General features: G+C 45.0%; 2 long non-coding RNA genes across 3 annotated transcripts in view; one reads left to right on the forward strand and one right to left on the reverse strand.

Moving 5' to 3' along the window:
* LOC139758343 (uncharacterized) overlaps positions 1-6,000 on the forward strand; it is a 41,935-nt gene that overhangs the window by 14,156 nt on the left and 21,779 nt on the right. The window lies entirely within an intron of this gene.
* LOC139758344 (uncharacterized) overlaps positions 1-6,000 on the reverse strand; it is a 289,753-nt gene that overhangs the window by 330 nt on the left and 283,423 nt on the right. The window contains exon 6 of the long non-coding RNA XR_011714801.1: positions 4,481-4,810. This is a non-coding gene — a long non-coding RNA (uncharacterized lncRNA). The remainder of the gene's footprint in view (positions 1-4,480; positions 4,811-6,000) is intronic.

The following is a 6,000-nucleotide window of genomic DNA, read 5'->3' on the forward strand; positions in this document are numbered from 1 at the left end:
GAGGAGCAGAAAACTACTTGGTTCAAAGGAGTGCAACATGACAGCCAGTGAAGTACTGGTTCACAGTGCAACTTGTCGCTAACCCTCTCGATACCCAGGTTGGTAGTACCTGACACCTATCTACCTGAGAAAGAGAGAGAGAGAGAGAGAGAGAGAGAGAGAGAGAGAGAGAGAGAGAGAGAGAGAGAGAGAGAGAGAGAGAGAGCACCCTGCTACATACTTATTATAAGTCACATAACAGGTTTTTAATAGACGCCACATCACAACAGCTGAGGCCTCTCTCTCTAAACTTGTCTTTCCCTTGCGTTCCACATCGTTTTATCATCTCATTAACTTTTGAACTGACTTGCGCAGATACCTTATCTTTCACCCGGTGATGGTGATTCCCTCCGTGATAATTGCCTTGATAAGCTTGCAGTCTAAAACTTGCCAATTAGGACATTAATGAGGCAGATACTAAGGAAATGACACTTTTCAGCCTCGTCCTATTATAAGTTTCTCCATTCCATATTGGGCTGATAAAGAACAAATATTACCTTATGGTATAGGAGTCTTAGGTATTTGTTTTATAGGTTAATGTATCTTTTCTAAGCTAATTTTACGAAAGGGTTCATATACATTCCTGTATTCATTTTTGCTCCTTTGAAGCTACTGTCTCGAAACTCGTGAAGCAGCTGACTTCACATGCGTTTACTTTCACATACCTTATTTCACAGTTTCATTCTTTCGTTCTGAAGTTTCCATTCGACTGTTTCAAGCCACTGCTGGATAACTTCGGGCATTCAGATGGCTTTCCGGGCACCGAGGCTAAGGGGGAGAAAATCGAGCTAATTATTGATCGCTTATAAATTGTGGATTAATGCGTGATTATTAAATGTCTCTCCTCAGTCTTACTCTTCCTCCTCCTCCTTCCCCTCATCAAGGAACTTCCATCCCTACTCTTCCTCCTCCCTCCCCTACCAAGGAACTTCCATCCCTGTCCACCAAGGGACTTCCTTCCTTCCTTCGCTCCCCTCAACGAGGAACTTCTTTCCCTTGCTAAAAAAAAACTTCCCTCCCTCCCCCTCATCGAGGAACTTCCTACCCTCCCCTCACCAAGGAACTTTTCACTCCAAAGGAAGTAAAAGTTCCTCGGTGAGTTGGTGCTCCTTTTCGTCCACTGACGAATAAAACTTGGCCGAAAGTGACTCTCAACTCGCTGCGTGATCACGTGAAGCTGGACTATATTGATTAAAAGCACATTATAATCATATTCATCATCGTAAGGTTGTGGAATCTAAAACTTGTCTTTCGGGTAATTACGCGTGCCATTAACTCTTAGACTAATTAGGACAGGTGAGTAATTTCGCATGTAAATTACACGCGGTGTGTCTCGATCGTCCGGGAGACGTGACTAAGGGCTGAATTAGAAAATGGGAGTCGCAGATCCCTCAGTCTTGTAAAGAAAAATGGTCATCTCGAACGCTCAGATTTTGACCATTATCATTTCGATGTAGATTTCGTCTAGAAATATATATTTATCGAGGATATAAGGTATGTGCACGAGTAGGAAGAGAGGAAAGTGATTGGTTCTCAGTAAATGTCGGTTTGCGGCAGGGGTGCGTGATGTCTCCATGGTTAAATTTGTTTATGGATGGGGTCGTTAGGAAGGTGAATGCAAGAGTTCTGGAGGGGGGGGGGGAAGTATGCAGTCTGTTGTGGATGAAAGGGCTTCGGAAGTCAGTTGTTGTTCGCTGATAATACAGCGCTGGTTGCTGATTCGGGTGAGAAACTGCAGAAGCTGGTGACTGAGTTTGGTAAAGTGTATGAAAGAAGAAAGCTGAGAGCAAATGTGAATAAGCATATATATATATATATATATATATATATATATATAATATGAAGGTACCACTAGTCTCGTAAATAAGGATTGTGGGATTTTAACTGATGGACTCGTGTTAACCATGCTGGTTATGAAGAAGGGCGGTTATGTTGTGGACAGATTGCCACCCTAGGACTCGAACCTGGGTGAGCCCGTGCGTGAGCTATGGTCAGCGAAGCTAACCACACCACCACGGAAGCCCATGATGATAAGAGTAACAATGATAATATGTATGTAAACGACAGCTGGCCAGGCAAATATAACTGGCATGACTTAGGATATATATATATATATATATATATATATATATATATATATATATATATATATATATATATATATATATATAAGCATAAAGGTCACGCTACGTTTTCAGCTTACAATACTACTCGCTCGGCCTAATACAGCAGTGGTAGCAGCAGCAGCAGCTGTCTGGCCTCACTCCCACTACATCTGCAGCTGTGCCGGAGCTGTTGCCACCGAGGCTGTCCACAATAAACCGCCGCCAGACGCTAATTAGCATAATGAACGAAGCTGCCTGAGAGTGGCAAGCGGGGGAGTGACTTAGTGTGGCTGGTGGGGAGCGCTAGGGCTGGGCTGGAAGGGTTTGCGACGGGGGCCTTTGTGGTCGACCACCCTGGACGAGTTCATGAGTTCGATGAATTTCTAAATTCTCGAGTGCGACATTGCGAGCCTTGAGTGCGTCGATGCGAGCCTCGAGTGCGACCCTTGAGTGCCACGGTGCCAGCACGACGCTCTGAACACGACAATACGACCTTTGGAGCCGACATTTCGATCCATGGTTAGAAAGTCGTCACTTTTGACCTGAGCCATGATGGCTAGGTCGAAAGTCAGACTGTACTGTACCTGTGGGTCGTACTGTCGTGCTCAAGGGTCGTACCATCCTGTTCAAGGATCGTACCGTCGTGCACAAGAATAGAACCGTCGCGTTCAAAGGATCTTGATAGTTCAAATCTGTATTGGGGAGTGTGGACCAATTCTCTGTACATGTACGAATTCTTCGGTTCATGTTTGTTATCCCTCACCCACATCAACGCTGACAGCGACACCCCCCACATCAACACCACATCAACGCTTACCCAAAACCCACACGACCACCACGTCTGAACCCTAAGCAAATATCCCCCCCCACACCAACATGCACGGCAACCAAAGCCACATCAACATCCCACACCGATAAAAACTCGAGAAAAATGAGAAGCAAACGTATAGAAAAAAAAAAACTTTTTTATTGGTTATTAAAAACCATTAATATTTACGGCTTGGGGGGCCTGAATCCTCACTGATGAATAGTTCTGTTTCAATTACAAGTTGAAAGTTATACTAATTTCATATAAATCACCCGTCCAGAGGGAGGGGGGGAGAGAGAGAGAGAGAGAGGGAGTAAGAGGGGGAAGGAAAAGAGATAGGGAGGGAGTAAGGGGGAAAGGGAAAGAGAAAGGGAGTAAGAGAGAGAGAGAGAGAGGGAGAGGGAGGAGTAGAGGGATTGGGTGGAAGCAATGGAGGGACAGATGATAAAAGACCCGATGGTCTGTGATGTGGTTATGTGCTGGAGAACAGTAATGGTATCCTACATTCCTGACCTATGAGACAGGGTTGTTAAACATTCTACCTGGCACAAGAACTGGGAGAGAAATGGCCAAGGGGAAGTACCATAGGTATGACCCAATGATTAACAGGTTTTTGAATCTGTCCTTCGTAGCGTTATCTTTGTCATCATCGCTCCTCTCTCCTCTGAGAAACCTTGTGTGTCTGAGTGAGAAGGATTTTGCTAAAGACACACCACATGTCTACAACCGTGTCTCTGCCTAGGCAAGTTATATATTTACTAATGTCCTGGAGGGTTTTGTTTAAACTATACAATTTGAATTTGAGCATCGTGTAATTATCTTTCAAATCAGAAGGGAAATTTAGAATTAATCTGATATTGTAACTCTTGTAACCTAACCTTTACACTTATCACGCAGGAACTAATTAGATCTCAGTCTGTTGTTGGCACCAAGGCTAATTATAGTCCCTCCGTTGGGTCAAGGGCTTCGGGGGTACTTACATATACTTTATGCTTAACCTAGGAGTCCCTTCTATTTTCATGAGGCTTATGCAGCTCCCAGGAAGCTGGCCACGTCCACCGGCCTGGAACACAGGCCATAAAGTGGTTTAGTTTTGTATGTCTAGCTGTAGCCATGTTCCGCGGCTCACTTGTTACTCTGTGAGTGAAAAGTCACTTTTTGGCAAGGTTGTAGGTAGCACTGGGAGTATAGTGGTTCGTATGTAACCCCACCCATTCCCCTTTCTCTGTGGCCTTACTAAATACCTGCTTGTCTTTGTAGAAATCCTCTTTTAGACTCATGTCCTCCTCTGCATAACCAAAGGTACTCCACATACCTGAGAGAGAGAGAGAGAGAGAGAGAGAGAGAGAGAGAGAGAGAGAGAGAGAGAGAGAGAGAAATCTAGGTGATGACGACCGCCAAGAAATTTATGAGTTATGACGATGCTGAGGAGAGAGAGGGGCGCCCTGGTGAACCACTGCAAGGATTCGTAAGGGCATTCCTAGAGATCCTTAGGGCCACAAGCATCATCAGCGACACTCGCACTAACCTTCAGGGACAAGAGGTACTTGTAGAAGGGACTCCAGGAGCCCCCAGGGCTACAGTCGCCTGTACTCCAGATCTTCAGTTATCCCTTGTGCCACCTACGGCAGCCCTCAGGCCCATAACGGCAGCCTTCACCCATTCCCAAGGGCTACAAGCACCAGTGGTGGCACCCTTATCTGCCCACAGGGGTACAAGCACCCGAAGAAGCCCTTGCAGCAACCTCCACGACCCCTAAGCACTTCCAATGGCCCTTAGGGATGAAAGCACGAACAGAAGCGCGCATCCTGCAGTCCTCAGAGTCACGCGTGGCACACCGGCGTACAGGAGGTCTTCCCTGAGAAATAAGAGGCAGTAAATAATCCTGGGGTATTCGGAATATTCGCGATATTCAGGAACGAAAAAAAAAAAGAAATTGAAAAATCTTTGGAAGCGAGGGGAAAAGAAAATGGATGGTAATGACTTGTAACTCGGAGTCTTCATGAGTGTTGACGCCCTGATGGGGTAGTGGTCGGGCCCGGGAAGAGGACCTGGAGTAGAAGAAAAAAAATGGACCTGAGGAAGGGAGTGACAGAGACCTGAGGAAGACAACCTGCTGGTGAGAGCGAGACAAGGAGAGGACCTGGAGAGAGAGAGAGAGAGAGAGAGAGAGAGAGAGAGAGAGAGAGAGAGAGAGAGAGAGAGAGACTGACTTTGAGAGGATTTGAGGGATCCTAATGGCATAGGACCCCAGGAATAGAGAGCAAGGCTGTGGTTCTTCCTTTTCGCCACCTATCCTCCTTTGTCCTAGCCCCTGCTTCATATTCTCCTCATCCTCTTTCCACTCTCCCCCTTCCTTCCTTTTCATTTCTTTTATCTTTCTTTTGCTACCCATTCCTATTTCTTTCTCGATGGTCTCTAAATATTTTCGTCTATTTTTTTCGTTATTCTCGTTGCTCGGATATTCACCTAAATTATCATTTTCGTTATTCTCGTTGCTCGGGTATTCACCTAAATTATTTTTTTCGTTATTCTCATTGCTCGGGTATTCACCTAAATCATCACAGTTTGGCTATTGTTATTCGGTCGTGGAAAAAAAGGAGCAAATTCAGTAAAGGAAATAAGACAGAAAATATGGAAAACTGAGTCTATTTTCATCACTGTATGTCCGTCCGTCCATCTCCCTATTTCCGGTAGGAAATGCAAATACAAGGAAATTTCTATGTGAGGAGGAGCGGGGGGGATACAAACGGAAAAAAGATTACTCTTTAGAAAAAGGTGAACCGCCACAGAACGAAAAAAAAAACCCGCCATTGCTTTGATCTTTCAGACGTAGAGTTAGGTGGTATGATTCATGGCCTCCTTACATCTCTCATGGGTAAGACACCAGGACTCCATCAGTGAAATTGGTTCATATATATTTTTTTTTTCCAAAAGAAGGAACAAAGAAGGGGGCCAGGTGAGGATGTTCCCTCAAAGCCCCAGTCCTCTGTTCTTAACGCTACCTCGCTAACACGGGAAATGGCGAATAGTTTGAAAGAAAAAAGA

This window comes from Panulirus ornatus, chromosome 30 (assembly GCF_036320965.1).
Source record: "Panulirus ornatus isolate Po-2019 chromosome 30, ASM3632096v1, whole genome shotgun sequence".
Classification (NCBI taxonomy): Eukaryota; Metazoa; Arthropoda; class Malacostraca; order Decapoda; family Palinuridae; genus Panulirus; species Panulirus ornatus.